The 16,529-nt window shown below is 44.7% G+C and overlaps 1 pseudogene; it reads right to left on the bottom strand.

Annotated features, from left to right (window-relative positions):
- Positions 1–12,770: 12,770 nt before the first annotated feature.
- LOC129481796 (keratin, type II cytoskeletal 8-like) lies at positions 12,771–14,374 on the bottom strand (annotated as a pseudogene).
- Between the last annotated feature and the right edge of the window lie 2,155 nt (positions 14,375–16,529).

Here is a 16,529-nt window from a genome sequence, read left to right on the forward strand (position 1 = left end):
CCTGGATGCTTTGACAGTACTGGGGTTTGTTTCGGAAGGCCTGAATTCTTGTTTCTCTATTCTCTAATATTGGGCAAGTCCCTCGAATCTCTGGTTCTTGATTTCCTCTTCTATCAGGGGATGTACTGGATGAATCAGAACTTGGCTCCTCAGAGAAACAGTGAGGCCATTTTTTGGTCAAGGATGGTCATGAGTTGGATGTGAGCTGGGCACTTTCTAAGGCTACCATAGCCAAAGACTGCCAGCACCCTCAAAGTGGCCTGGATAGGTCCTGTCCCCAGAATGGGTCATGGCAATTAGGCTGATCACCTTAGTTCTTCCCGCTCCACCCCTCCCCCACACCACCTCCCACTAAAATTTGAACTGGAGGCCAGAGAAAGCAGAGTGGCACAGGTGTGCAGTATGCAGGTGTGCAGTATGCAGGTATGCAGAAAGTAGGCTATGAAAGTAACAAAGCAAGACTGACCACTTTGCATTTTTTTAGCTCATGCTGTGCTTTAGTAAACACTACTTTTCCTTAATTGTGTAGAGCTTTTTATGTACTTAAAATATTTTATGAGAATAACCAAAAGGAATGGGCCAACTAAAACGCAACTATTTTCTATCCCATAACTGACTTCCCAGATTTTGCACTGACTTCAATAAATTGACAAACAAAAAAAGTATTAGTAGTGGAAATGGAACTGGAAGCCAGATTTAAACCCCTATCTTGATTGATTTAGCAAATAACAACTATGTGTTAAATAGCCAAGAGCTACAAATTTTATTTTCTTCCCATGAATGAATAACTCTTCATCTTTTCCCTGGCCTAACCCTCCCCCAGGTAGTGAGAAATATGGGTTCCATCTATGACTCTCCCATCTGCTCTTTAGCTAGAGCAAAGTGCTTTAATCTTCATAGAAAGTTCTAAGATTGTGTTAGCAACCCACTTATTTGGTTTCCTTAGCAACCAGAACACAGTATTTAAAGTAATGGCATTCCTTGCTCAGAATAGAAATTGAGTAAGCTGATCGTGGTGCCCCTGCTCTGCTCAGGGCTGCTTCACCTCTTCAAACACTATTTTTCACCTGCCAATGCACGGTAGCAAACCTATAAATGGTAGCACAGGGGCAACTATCTGGAATACAACATAGTGAAAGCTCTGGACCTGTATCCACAGCCAACTTCACCCTGACCAGCTGCAGTGGCCCCTACAGTAGCCCAGTCTGTGGAAATATTGACAAAACAAACTGTCTCTTTTAATTCCAGAATTTAAAAAATGTTTCCATGTACTTGTAACTTTTGCAGCAATTTAGGTTAGTTGCCACCAGCTTCCAAGAAATCTGAACACGAATCATAATGATGAAGCTGCTCAGGCACTTAGAAAAAAAGCATAAAGAAAGAAAAATGAACTTTGAAAGGAAATCAGTACTAAAGTAGTATTAACTAGGCGTCTGTTGTTTCATCTGGTTAGTACATCCATTCTTTGGGGAACAACACTTTATGCCTCACACAGCCACCAGCGATATAATCTCTTAATTGCAACAGGAGCAGGCAGTTAAATGACCCCGAAACCATTGATTAGTCTGGAAATCCTGAAACAGTTGATCTGTGTTGGGCCAATGTGTTTTTTCTTTGGGAATTTTGGACTTGGGACTGAGAGAGCTTGGCTCAAATGGTTTGGGGTGTCTGGCTTTTAAAAGAGGAATCTCTAAAGTCATTTTTGGCCAAGAAAAAGCAAAATCTGGGTCAGGCAGTGTTGAACAGGTTTCCTTACTGTCAGACATTTTACAGCCTCCAATATCCTAATGTATTTTGACCCTCCATGAAGGAAGGATTTATTATATATCAGGCTGCATTTCCTCAACATGTTGGACCATGGCACACAGAGTTCCCCAAATTTAGTCACGGAGCACTTTCTCTGTGCAGGAACTATGAACATCCTGGAGAACTAGTTTTTCATGTAATGTGCAACAAAATCTATGTTGCTGAAACTCTGAAAGTCCAGGAGGATGAGGCACATAAGGAATACCTGGACTGCTGTAACTCGCAGATTCTCAACCAGGGGCAATTTCACCTCCAGGGAACATTTGGCAATGTCTGGAAACAGTTTTGATTGTCACAACTGAAGAAGGGGCTACTTGTCATCTAGCAGGTGAAGAGACCAGAGATACTGCTAAGCACCTTATGGTAAACAAGAGAGCGACCCCACCCCACAAGAAAGAACTATTTGGCCTGAAATGTCAACAGTGCAGAGGTTGAGAGGCCCTGCACTAACTCAATCCTGGGAGACCGCATTAGTCCCATATAGGTTCATGGCCCCAAGAAGGTGGGCATGTGTTCATATGGTGAGTTGTCAAATGCTCTTGACTTCTGTTTCTGGCACATGTTCATACATTCTCTAGTGTTCCGGAGTTGGCTTAGCCAGAGACATCCAGGTCTTCCTGATACAATAGGCCTTATTTTAAAAAAGTGTTTTTTTCAACCGCCTGGGGAAGAGAATGAAGAGAGTTTGACTTGGAGCTTCTGATCACGTGCCAGTACCTCCTCCCATGTCTCCCACTTGTTTCGTCCCATCATGTGGGCAGGCGTGTGAGGAGCAAAAGGGCAGGGAGGCACCTCTGGCAAGGGCTGCTCAGTGAACACTCCAAGAAAAGCACAACTCAAGTGCAAACAGGAGGCCAAAGGAATTCGGTGGTCTGGCACTATCACACAATTGAATCAAGCAAAGGTGGCAGGGACTGAGTTTTCTAAGACACTGTGACATGGAGTCCAGCTGCCTGCCCTGCTGAGTAGCATCTCTGAAGGAGACACAAGAAACCCTCTGCAGGATACTCCAGCCACCTCCCAGGGACTGGCTGCCCTGGAACCAAGTCCCTCAGGAGAATCACTGGACAGGGGCTTGGAAATGCCTGAGCAGCTCCTGGAATTCTGGAGAGAATGGAACACAAAGCCCCTGTCTACAAAGAAGAAGCTCCCTTCTTAAGATTACTCTACTGTTGAAAGACATAGGGAGACTTACTAAGCCACAAACTAAGGACCCTCTGTTATATTTTAATCAAATCAGTGTTGGTTGATGCTGATTCTGGGCCACGGTTGAGTTAGTGCCCTGGCAGAGTTGACAGACACACAGGCTGCCCCATCTCACACATGGCTGTGTACTGAGAGTTCCTAAATTGCTTGAAACATGGAACATTATCCCAGAGTAGCCATATTAAAGTGCTCATTATATTCCCAAGCTAAGCCCTAGAAACCCTTAACCATAACTCGTGTTGGAGCTGAAATGATAGGAAACACCCACAGTTATAGGAAACTATGCTGCTACAAATGCGTTTCAGCTTTTGAATCAACAGTGAAATACATTGAAACTGTTGTTGAATTCCCCTTGTTTCTAGGAGAAAAGTGTATAATTCAGGAAAATAAGTACACATTTCCAATTACCTGGCCCCTCCTACTCACACATATAAATACACACACACACACACACACACACACGGTCTTTCTCTTACCCAAACTCCCCACCAGTGGGGCAGTGTGAGAATCAAGGATCAAGGTTTCCCGGTGCAAAGGCAGGTCAGCAGCACTTTCCCCTGCTGGGTGTTGATGTCTCAGAACAGACACTCTCCTGGCTATGGCCTCCAGATGCAACGACAGGGATAAGAAAACACAGCACACTCCCGAAATCTGTCAAATAGAGACACAGGGCAGGCGGCATGTTTCCTCAACACAGAGGTCCCAGGTTAGGGGATCTTTAATATGGAGAGAATCGTAAAGATGATTCAGTCCAAGCCCCTCATTTACGGATGGGGAAACTGAGGTCCAGGGAAGTGAAGGGATCTGGCTAAGGCCACTTGGCTCTGTGGAGGCATATTAGGGCTGGGATTCCAGATCCACCAATCCCCAGGCTGTGCTCTTGTCCCTGCATCCTGAGACTCAGAAACTAGAATTTCCCTCAGGCTCCTTCCAACGCCCAATTCTACTTTTGCTAAAATAGCTGTGCTTGCTGAGTTGAGGTCATAGAACTCTCAAGGCAGAGAATGCCAAACTTTGCCACCCCACGATACTGCAGATGCTGCAGTTTCTCTGCACCTGGAATCTTCCTTCTCCCAAGCAGAAATCAGCAATTGGCAGCACCACCAGACACCAGCACACGTCTCCCATCCTCACCATGTTTATCTCCACTCGTTGGAAAGGAGCTGCCCTGCCTCTGACCATCTGACCAGAATGTTCTTAACTCTCGAGAGGAGAGAGACTGCTCTTTGTAGGTGTGTGATGGTGATGGAAGAGGAAATGCAAACACTTTGTCGAAAGATGTAGCACTGGTGCTCCGTGGCCCTCTGTCCACAGATGTCTGATAAGCCTCCAAACCTCTTTTCTTATCTTGCTCAAAGCCATGCTGCTCTTTATGAGGTCCTCAGGCTGCCAGAGTGGGTGGATCAAGGAATTGACCTTAATGATACCACTATGGTATAATAATGTATTCCATGTGCAATGCTGTTCACACCTTGAAAAATGCTTTTGTGTAAATGATCTCATGTGGCCCTGTGAGGGAGGTAAGGGAAGTGATTCTTATACCCATTTTATGGACAAAGAAACTAAAAATAAATCTGATTATTCTTCAAATGTATCCAGTGGCAGAGGCAAGATCAGAACCCGAGTCTCTTGGATCCAGTGTCTTTTCCACCAAACATATAGCAGTCTTTTCAAAATTTTTTATTGTTCTTGAATAAACAATATTTACACATGGTTCATAATTCCAAAGACACCAAAAGATGTACAATGAAAAGCAAGTCCCTTTCCTGCTTCTCTTTGTTCCCCAAAGGCAGCTCCTTAAAGATGCAGCCTTCCAGAGCCCATCTATGCACATCCCAACAATAGATATGTGTATGGAAATACATCTATATGTGTGTATTTGTGCATGTGCATAAACACAAATGAAAGACAGCTTTTATCCTCTTAAACTATGTATTTTCCACTTCAGCCCATGTGGAGCTGCATTCCGAAAGGATCGATAATGCTCATTTGGGTGGAAGGTGGGCGATGTATCTTATAGTTCAGTGCACAGGCACTCTGCAGTCAGGCAGATCTAGGACAGACTTAGTATCGATCATGTACATGTTACAAAATCTCTCTGGGCTTTAGTTTTCTCATCTGACAAATGGACATCATGATTCCTAATACGTAAGTGAGAGAGTGTCTGTGACATGTTTAGCACATCGCGTGTCCAATAAATGGTGGCTACTTACTGTATGCCTACTATGTGCCAGATACTGTCCTGGGTACTGGAGAAAAAAGGCATTGGCCCTTAAAATGTTTACAACTTAAGGTTGGAGAAGGAGATCTAAAAATACAAATTTATTTATTTTTATATTTATGTTATACTAAATGCTTTTATATTTTATATTTATTACAGCAGAATGGTTGGGAAGTCATTCACAAAGAGAGTAAGAGCATAGACTCTTACCTGCAGGTAAGACATTCTTGTGGTCCAATCTCATCTTGAATGAGTTATTCAACTTGCCGTGAGCATCAGCTTCCTCATCTGTAAAATAGGAATAATAATATAGAGCTGTGAGCATCAAGTGAAATAATGCACAGCACTTAAAACAGTGCCTGGCACTTGATAGACATTCAATAAACGGTGATTTTCAGAATCGTACAGAAGGAATGCCACTGTAGAAACATGTACAAGGCACCCAGGTGGCACATGGAGAAGGCAAGCCTTCCAATGACATGAGAACGGCCACGTGCCAGGCCCTGTAGTTGATGTTTTACCCGCATCCTCTCACTGAATGCTCAAACTCCCTCCGAGAACTGTGTTACCCGCTTTTCACAGAAGAGAAAATCAAGGCTCAGAGAGCTTCTTCCCAGGCATAGACAGAAATGGCAATTTCCTTCTCATTCTTTTATCACCTGGCTCCCCAGAGAAAAGTCACTAAAACCAAGACATCAAGGACCTGGGGCGCTTCGTAGGTGACATTCACTTGCTCACACATCTTCAGATGTGTGCTGAGCCCTCTTGTGCCTGAGCCTCTGTGCTACACCCCGAGCCAGAGCAGAGATGGCAGCTCGGATCCTCAAGGAGCTCCTATCCCCGTGGCTGGACAGAACTCAAAGTCTCACTACACATCTGATTATTCATTCACAGCCATGATAGAGAGAAAGGGATGTGCCTGGCTTGGGACCTGATCTGGTTCAAGAGGATGTGAGGTTCCATCTCCATCTGCTATTGCCTTCCCAACATCTCAGTTTGTGAGGGAGACTGGAGGGTAGAGAGGAAGAGACTATGAGCAGAGGTAGAAGTAGTTGGGCCTGTTACTGCATGGAGGGGAAGAAGGTCTCTTTTCAGCCCAGAGATCACAGGGCAATCCTCTTGGGGGGCCTCCCATTGCCACAGCTGTGATGAATGCTGACCTTGGCCAGGCAACGCCTCTCACACCCACAGCCAAGGAGGGTGTGGAACTGACAAGATGCTGAGTGTATAGCTTCTACTGCTGTCATCGGTGGCATTGTTGAGAATATCCTTTACATCTAATTCACATGGCAGGTTCTAGTCTACCCAGCACTTTTGACATCCGCCATTTCATTTTATTAGTTGTACATAATATTTATATATAATACTTATATACAGTTGGGGTGGGTGGGCCAGGTGAGGTTGGGAATTACTTCTCACTACTGCTACTCCTCACTGTAGCTCAATTTTCTACCTTCTGAGGTAAACTAGGTAGGTATTATCATCCCCATTTTACAGATAAGAAAACTGAGGCTGTGAGCATTTAAGTGACTGGCCCGAGGTCACAGAGGTCATTTGCTTCCAAGCCAGGGATTTGGTCAGTAGGGTCCTCACGTTGACATGCAGTGATGCCACATGTTGGTCCCTTGTCAGACTCTGCCCAAGTTTCACCCTGTGACAAAGAGCCTCTTAGCTCCACATTCTTTACCAGGTAGAATTAGGCTGTGTCCTGAGGAAATAAGGTCCTCATGGCAGGTCTGGACTGCTCTCCTTCCCTATGTTCTAGTGACACTCCTCCCTCCCCACTTTGGCTCCTGTTATGAACTGAATTGTGTCCCCTGCCTCCATTCATATGTTTAAACTCCCACCTCCAATGTAACTGTATTTGGAAATAGGCCCTTCAAAGAGATAATTAAGATTAAATGAGGTCATAAGGATGGAGCCCTAATATGACAGGACCGGTGTCCTTATAAGAGAAGGAGACACCAGAATTCTCTCTAAGCATGCTCAGAAGAAAGGTCATGTGAGGACACAGCCAGAAGGCGGCCATCTGCAAGCCAGGAAGAGAGGCCTCACCAGGAACCAACCCTGGCACCTTGATCTTGGACTCCGGCCTCCAGAACAGTGAGAAAATGAATTTCTGTGGTTAAAGCCACCCAGCCTGTGTCACTTTGTCATGGAAGTCTGAGCAGACTAATATAGCTACTATGTCCTAAATCTCCACCCTCCACCTTCACCTAAAGGCATTGAGCACAGGTATTTTACCCAAGACTTTCTTTCCAGGGTTCTCCGCAATTAACTGTTTAAATTAATCTCTCTTGCAGTGTTTATTTTCACAAAAACTTTCAAGAGAGTTTTCCAAATAAATAGCTTGTGACCCTGAGAAACAGGTTTGGCTTCATCAGTGAACAGCATGAATTATGAAACTGATCATGTTCCCCTGTTTGACATGTTTGCTTGGGAGCTCAGAATTAGACTGACAGCCTAAACTTCTAGAAAGTTTACTTGCCCTTCTGTGAAACACTTTATATACTGTCACCACTGCTTTCACCTTAATTTCCTTCTTGTTTTTTTCTCATCAGTTGCTTCTTACATTCATTTATTTCATAAGTTAATGGATGAATAATATATTCTTGTTGTAAATAATGAAAAGAATTCAGAAGTATACAGAACAAAACTTGAAAGTATTCATTTATTACGTCATAGTACTCTCTGTATTTGTGTAAGTAGCCTCAAATCCATTTGGAACAATATTAGGAATAATCAAATTTTTTAAAACAAATAAAAGATACCTTTATCTGAAAAACAAATAAATAGGTACCTTTGTTTGAAAGCTTACTACCATGCTAGGAATGTTCACTATGCTTTCACTTTTGATTGTCACAGCAACTCTATAAGGCAGATTTCATATGCTTACTTCACAAACTAACATAATTGAATGAGGTTAAGTTAGTTGTCCAAAGTCATAGTAAGTGGTAAAGTCAGAATAAAACTCAGATCAAGAGTTCAAAGTTTGTGTGTTCAATAGCAAAGTCATGGAATCAACCTAAATGCCCATCAATGGTGGACTGGATAAAGAAAATGTGGTATATATACACCATGAAATACTACACAGCCATAAAAAAAACGAGATCAGGTCCTTTGCAGCAACATGGACAAAGCTGAAGGCCATAATCCTAAAAGAATCAACCAACGCAGGAACAGAAATAACAAATACTGCATGTTCTCACTTATAAGTGGGAGCTAAACATTGAATACACATGGACATAAAGAAGGAAACAGGCGGGGGGCGGTGGCTCACGCCTGTAATCCCAGCACTTTGGGACGCCGAGGCGGGCAGATCACAAGGTCAGGAGATCGAGACCATCCTGGCTAACACGGTGAAATCCCGTCTCTACTAAAAATACAAAAAAATTAGCTGGGTGTGGTGGCGGGCACCTGTAGTCCCAGTTACTCTGGAGGCTGAGGCAGGAGAATGGCGTGAACCCGGGAGGCGGAGCTTGCAGTGAGCCGAGATAGCACCACTGCACTCCAACCTGGGCAACAGAGCGAGACTCCGTCTCAAAAGCAAAAAACAAAAAACAAAAACAAAAACAAAAAACAAAAGACACCAGGGCCTGCCTGCGGGAGGGAGGCGGGGGGGGGGGAAGGGTGAGGGGGGAGGGGGAGAAGGAGTAGAAAATTTTTCAAAACTACCTATTGGGTACTATGCTTATTACCAGGGTGATGAAATAATCAGTACAGCAAACCCCATGACAAGCAATTTACCTATATAACAAACCTGCACATGTACTCTGGAACCTAAAATAAAAGTTGAAAAAAAAAAGTTTGTGTGTTAGTTTATTTATTTGTTTGGTTTGGTTGTTTGTTGTTGTTGTTAACTATCTTGACCCTCTATAACAAAGAGGATTAGGAAATTGATGTACAACTGGGTTGTGTGGATGTGCGTGTGTTGCAGGGCAGGGATTGTGAACTGCTCTTCAATCACAGCTACTCCTCTGTCTGGTGCAAGCCATTGGCATTATTTAGGCAATTCAGCCAAGAGCCAGGTTTTGTTTTCCCTTAAGTGGCAATAGAGACCTGACCCCAGCCAGCTGATCTTGTGTCCACTCCAGGAGAAAACGGCCAAGGCCAAGTGTAAGGACCGTAGCCTAAGTCACCTTCCACCACTGATCAGTGGGCTGCTGCTATCAGCCAGAATACAGGGCGGCTTCTCTCTCTGGGGAAGAGGCAGTAGCGGAGTATGGACAGCGGATAGTTGGTGGGAAGAAACTTGCCCACCTCCCACCCGCTACTTCTCCCCAACCACGGCAAGTTCGCATTGATATACAACACGTGTGCATAGGCGCCTTCCGGACCGCTGGCTACAGTAATTGCTACTGGCGTCTCCCTCCTCGTAGGTCCTGGCCAGAGGACTCAGCTCTCGATAGAAACACTGACCGCTGTCAAAGCTAGCAGGCAAGCCCATTTCTATTTTCATCTGAATTCCTAGCATCTTGGGGAAAGAACTTGGCCCTTCCTATCGACCAGACCCATGACGAGGGAGGAAAGCCTGCAGGCTCCTTCTTTAGCCTTCTTTGACTTAGACTCCGAAGACAAAGGTGAACTTGAGTGCTGCGGAGACACAGCTTCCCTTATGCTCCCACCAGGCCCCCGGGCCGCCTAGTATCCGGCACTGAGGCCCTATTGTCCCGGCGGGGCACCCGGGGCCTGACTGCCCACGCTGTGAAAGCGCAGTTCCAGCCCCCGCTCCCCTCCCCCTGAGTCGCTGTGCCTGGAGAAGGGCTTTGGAGTTTCACGGAATGCACACTGGCCCTTTTCTTCTAGGGGCGCCCGCTTCTTTGATGCTGTGCGCCTGGCAGCCGGGTGCTCCGCTGGTCTTTTTCAGGGAGACCGTGCGAAAGCGCGGACCAGACGCTCTCCCCGCCGCCCGCCGGGGCTTCTCGAGAAGGGCAGAGCCCGGGGAGGCCGCGGAGCCGGCGGCCTGCAGCTCCCGCCACCGCACCGAGGGGGCGCTGCGCCTGCCCGCGGGGAGCCCACGCAGCCGAAGCTCATCCGGGAAACTCCTCTGCGGCCCGCCTTTCAGTCGAAAAACAGGCAGCCCGGGGCCCGGCAATGCTACTTCTGGGAGCTCATTCTGAGATAATTAGATTGGGATCTGTGAGAGGATATGTCAAAAAAAACTTCTTCAGCCAAATCTTTCTATGAAAAATTGTAATCATGCTAAAAAGTTGGAAGAATGGTACAATAGACACCTATATACCCGCTATCTGGCGTCTGCAATTAGCATTTTGTATGGGAGGATTTAGCAACAATGGCTATCACTGTCCTATTGTGTGTGTGTGTGTGTGTAGGAATCTAAATCCCCCTCTCCGATTTGTTAAATTATGCCACATTGCACAATGGTACTATATAGCCGTTAAAGTAACATCGTATATTCAGTGATATGGAGATTTTTTTTGTTAAGTTAAAAAAAAGCAGGTGGAAAACCGTATGCACAATATTGTGTTGTTTTTGTTTGAAAAAAATATGTATAGGGGAAAAGCAGCCTGAGGTGGTTTTTGTCGCTAAAATGTGAATAAGGATTGTGGCTAAACTAGGATATGGATGAATTTAGTTTTCATATCTGACTTATCTTTGTAACCTATCTGTCAGTGAAGTACTTCTATGCAAAATGAAAAAAGAAATTTAAAACGTGGTCAGCTCAAGAAGCTGACCAGTCTCCGTGGGATTATTTCAGCACTATTTATCATGACAGAAGTCCTGGCTCTCCCAGCCCACATGCAAACACTACTGTGTTGCCCCTTCTGGCCATTTCCAGCTCCACCAGCCCCACACAGGTTCCCAAATTTGCACTAGATCCTCCCTTCTCTTATCCCTGCTTTCCTGCAGCAAACTGCATTCCTCCCTCTCATCACTTACTCTTAAGCCAGAGAGGTTCCTTAGTCTCTGTAGAGAGAGAATCCTACCATGCTATTCACTTTTCCCACTAAAAGCAAAAGTCTTGTAAGATAAAATTCCTCTTCTTAAAAAGAAGTCTGGGGCTTAACCCAGAGGCAGACCCTGACCTGTCTCTCTGTGAGAGGCCTGTCCCAGTTAGTCTCCTGGGAAAAAGCATTTTTTTTTAGTGTGGGTTCTTTAGACATCTTTAGGACCAGCTGGACGGTATTTTCATCACTACACAAGCAACGGCACTTTGGGAGACTACAGCAATAATAGCTCACTTCGTACACGTATTTTTAGTTCACAAAGTAAATCCACAGACTCCCTTATAGTGATTCTCAGAGCATATCCAAAATCATTTGGAGATAGAAATAGGGTTGCTAACTTACGTTTTGCCAGGTAGAGCCATTTAAAAAACTGCCTAGTATCCATGTTTGCCATTACTTCATAACAGAAAAGACATTTTACCACACACAGAAAATAGGAAGGACAATCTCAATTTTTTTCTTTTTTAAAAAGCACTATTTAAATAGAACTTCACTATAAGGTTCTCCTTTTCCCCCATGTATTTTAAGGTTATTACTATTTCTATATAAACTGGAGAAAACATTTTTACAGATAATCAGTGGTTTGGGAACAGTGCTCCATTGTTTTTGATACTTAGAGTTACCCACTTGCAGGTGAGGAAGCCAAGGTTTAGAGACTATCAGCTGATGGAATGGTTAGAATCAAATTCAAGTCTGTCTGCTACCAGTGGCTTTTTCTCATTGCAGATTGCCTCTGTCTAACCACATTGCCAGTGTGATTCTACCAAGAGAAAACCTAACTGAAAAGCAAATGAAAGTCTTGGCTACACTTGGATCACCAGACTACACCCAGTGGGTCAAATTTTATTTTTGATTGAAAAATCACTGAGCCCATCAGATGGAATTCGCCTTTCACACTGAGCTCATCGGATGGAATTCGCCTTTCAGGAAAGTTCCTCTCTAATTTCATTATTTGCTTTATCAACAAAGCCATTCATATAGGTGGTTTCTAGGGGAGAATTATATCTTAGAATGCTAATATATCTACTCGTATGTATCTATCCATATACGTCTATTGACTGGTGCTTGAAATTCCCTCATTTTGGTCTCCTTTAGTGATAGGTTTTTAAACATCACTAAAAATTTAAGAATAAGGCAAAAATGTAGGCAGCATGTCCTTTCATTGTAATACTGAAGCATTGTTTAGTCAATTTTTTTTAACTTTTATATTCGGGGGTACATGTGCAGGCTTGTTATAAGGGTATATTGCACGATGTTAAGGTTTGGGGTACTAATGATCCCATCACCTAGGTACTGAGCATAGTACCCCATAGTTTTTTTATTTTTTGTTTTTGTTTTTGTTTTTGCAGAGCTAGCTGAGGTTTTATTTTGGAAAAAAAAAAAATGGAATTGCTTTGTAACTGGAGGCATGGGCAAGGCAGGTCCCCCAGGCAGTAAATTTCCCCGCGGGTGGGCTGAGGGCCAGGGCTGAGCCTCAGGTGGGCCTCCTGTTCCCTGTGCTCCCCTGCGCAGCAGCCTCCCTCTCAGGCTCTGAGGCAGCGGCAGAAGGGATAGGCTGCCGTGGCCATTCACTTGGGTAGGACATCAGAGGCCTCGGACACCAGCTTCCCATCGCGGGTCTTGATCGTTTTCGCAACCACGGCCCTGATGGAGCTGATGTGGCTGAAAGAGCTGGAGGCCCGGCCAGAGCCAAAGCTGGAGTCCCAGGCCTTAGCTGAGGTCAAGGCTTGTGACGCTCCGGTTGGCCGAGCTCAGCGCACCTGCATAGCCGCTGGTGGTCTTCCTATGGATACTCATATTCTGCATCCCAGACTCCAGCCGGCTCTCCTCGCCCTCCAGCAGCTTCCTGTAGGTGGCGATCTCGACGTCCAGGACCAGCTTGCCGTTCATCAGCTCCTGGTAGTCAGGCAGCTACCGTGCCATGTGCCATATCCTGCTTGGCCCGCTGCTGGGCGGCTTCCAGCTCGGACAGCTTAGCGTTGGCGTCCTTAATGGCCAGCTCCCCGCGCTGCTCAGCATTTGCGATGGCGGACTGCAGGGAAGCGCTCTGCTCTGGCCTTTGAGGCAGGCCCTCAATCTCAGCCTGGAGCCGGCTGATGTTCCGGTTCATCTCAGAAATCTTCGTCTTAGTACGACGCCGGTCATCCCAGTGCTTCCCAGCCAGTGTCTGCAGCTCCTCATACTTGATCTGGTACATAATCTCAGCCTCGGGCCGGCTGCAGTTGGCCATCTCCTCGTACTGCGCCTTGACCTCCACGGTGATGCCGTCCATGTCCAGAGAGCGGCTGTTGTCCATGGACAGCACCACAGATGTGTCCAAGATCTGGGACTGCAGCTCTGGGATCTCCTCTTCATACAGCTGCCTGAGGAAGTTGATCTCGTCAGTCAGCCCCTCCAGGCGAAACTCTAGCTCTACCTTGTTCAGGTAAGCTTCATCCACATCCTTCTTGATGAGGACAAATTCATTCTCCATCTCTGTAGGCTTATTGATCTCATCCTCGTACTTTTTCTTGAAGTCCTCCTTCAAGACAAACATGCAGAGCCCCTGCATGTTGCCAAGCTCCGCCTCCAGTTTCAGCTTCTCCTGGCCCAGGATCTCTAGCTGCCGCAGAAGGTTGTTGATGTAGCCCTCGAACGTGTTGTCCATGTTGCTCCGAGCCTTCTTCTGCTGCTGCAGGAGGCTTCCTGTTGGTCTCCAGCATCTTGTTCTGCTGCTCCAGGAGCCGTACCTTGTCAATGAAGGAGGCAAACTTCTTGAGGGTCTTGATCTGCTCTTTCTCCCGGGTGTGCATGCCTTGCATGTTGGGGTCCACTTCCAGGTTAAGGGGGCTCAGCAGGTTCTGGTTGACTGTGATGGCTGTGATGCCTCCCATACGCTGGCCCCGCATAGCCTCCACACATACCCATGCTGGTGCCCAGGACATCTCGGAAGCTGCTGCTGCCCACTCGGGAGAAGCTCAACAAGCTTAGTCAATAATTTTTTTTAACTTTTATATTCAGGGGGTTCATGTGCAGGGTTGTTATAAGGGTATATTGCATGATGCTAAGGTTTGGGGTATTAATGATCCCATTAGGAGGCCCGGGGGCGAGAGATGGACACCTTGTAGGACTTCTGGGTCACCCTGATGGACATGGTGGAGGTAGGAGTGAAGGCAGGCAGGCTGAACCAGGCAGAGATTCGAGAAGGAACGGAAAAGCTGCTTCTAGGTCCTGTAGTTTTTCAACCCTTGCCTCACTCCTGGCTTCTCCCCCAATAGTCTCCAGTATCTATTTTTGCCATATTTATGTCCGTGAGCACCCGATGTTTAGCTACCACTTATAAGTGAGAACATGCAGTATTTGGTTTTCTGTTCCTGTATCAATTAACTTAGGAAAACGACCTCCAATTTCACCCATGTCAACGTAAGGGACATGATTTTGTCTTTTTGGTGGCAGCATAATATTCCATGGTGTATTTGTATGACATTTTCTTTAATCTGCCATTGATGGGCACCTAGGTAGATTTAATGTCTTTGCTATGGACAAGTGGGACCTAGTTAAAGAAAACTAGGGTTGCTATGGTGAATAGTGCTGCAGTGAAGATATGAGTGCATGTGTCTTTTTGGTAGAATGTTTTATTTTCTTTTGGATACATACCCAGTAATGAGATTGCTGGATCAAATGGTAGTTCTGTTTAAAGTTCTTTGAGAAATCTCCAAACTGCTTTTCACAGTGGTTGAACTAATTTACATTCCCACCAACAGTGTATAAGCATTCCCTTTTCTCTGCAGTCTTGCCAACATCTGTTGTTTTTTGACTTTTTAATAATAGCCATTCTGACTGGTATGAGTGGTATCTCATTGTGGTTTTGATTTGCATTTCTCTGATGATTAGTGATACTGAGCATCTTTTCATGTTTTTTTGGCTGCTTGTATGTCTTCTTTTGAGAAATGTCTGTTAATGTCTTTGCCCACTTTTTAGTAGAGTTGTATGGATTTTTTTTTTTTGCTTGTTCAATTGCTTAAGTTATAGATTCTGCATATTAGACTTTTGTCAGATGCATAGTTTTCAAATATTTTCTCCCATTCTGTAGGTTGTCTGTTTACTCTGTTGATAGTTTGTCTTGCTGTGCAGAAGCTCTTTAACTAGGTCCCACTTGTCCATCTTTTTGTTGCAATTGTTTTTGAGGGCTCAGTTATAAATTATTTCCCAAGATTGATGTCCAGAATGGTGTTTCCTAGGATGCTTATGGTTTGAAGTGTTAAATGTAAATCTTTAATCTATCTTGAGTTAATTTTTGTACATGGTGAAAGGTAGGGGTCTAGTTTCGTTCTTCTGCTTATGGCTGGCCAGCTATCCCAGCATCATTTATTGAACAGGGAGTCCTTTCCCTGTTGCTTGTTTTTGTCAACTTTGTTAAAGATCAGATGGCTGTAGGTGTGTGGCTTTATTTCTGGGTTCTCTATTCTGTTCCATTGATCTATGTGTGTGTTTTTGTACCAGTACCATGCTGTTTTGGTTACTGTAGTCTTATAGTATAGTTTGAAGTTGGGTAACTGTTCTTTTTACTTAGGGTTGCTTGGCTATTTGGGCTCCTTTTTGGTTTCATATGAATTTTAGAATAGTTTTTTCTAATTCTGGGAAAAATGATGTTGGTAGTTTGATAGGAATAGCATTGAATCTATAGATTGCTTTGGGCAGTTTGACTATTACAATGATATTGATCTTAATTTAGCCTTTTCTGGTGATGGTCCTCAAAATTTTTCCAGCCATGGCCTATTGCCCAATTTTGAAACCACTTCCCATGTTATATTTGTTATAGTAGTACTTCACTTGTGGTGCCAAAATCTGTATTAGTTTTCAATTGCTGCCATAACAAATTACCACCAACTTAGTTTAAACAACACACATTTATTATCTTGCTACTGTAAGGGTTGGGGTAGATGTTTGACACAGGTCTCTCCAATCACCTGCTTAAATCAAAGTATTGGCAGGGCTACATTTCTTTCTGGAGACTTTAGGGAAGAATCTGGTTTCTTGCTTATTCAGACTTAGCAGAATTAAATTCTTTACAGCTCTATGACTGAGACCCCTGTTTCTTTGTTGGTTGTCAGCTGAGGACCCTGTCTTCATGGCCCCTTCCTCCATCTCCAAAGGCAGTAACAGTAGGGTGAATCCTTCTCACACTTCAAATTTTTCCTCCATTTTTTTATATCTCAAATCTCCTAGCTCTTACCACAATGAGGAAATGTTCTCTGCATTGAACGACTTGTGTGTTTAGATTGGGCCCATGCAGATAATTCCCCCTTCTCAAGGTCTGTAATCTTAATCACATCTGCAAAGTTTCT

Source organism: Symphalangus syndactylus, chromosome 5, assembly GCF_028878055.3.
Source record: "Symphalangus syndactylus isolate Jambi chromosome 5, NHGRI_mSymSyn1-v2.1_pri, whole genome shotgun sequence".
Lineage (NCBI taxonomy): Eukaryota > Metazoa > Chordata > Mammalia > Primates > Hylobatidae > Symphalangus > Symphalangus syndactylus.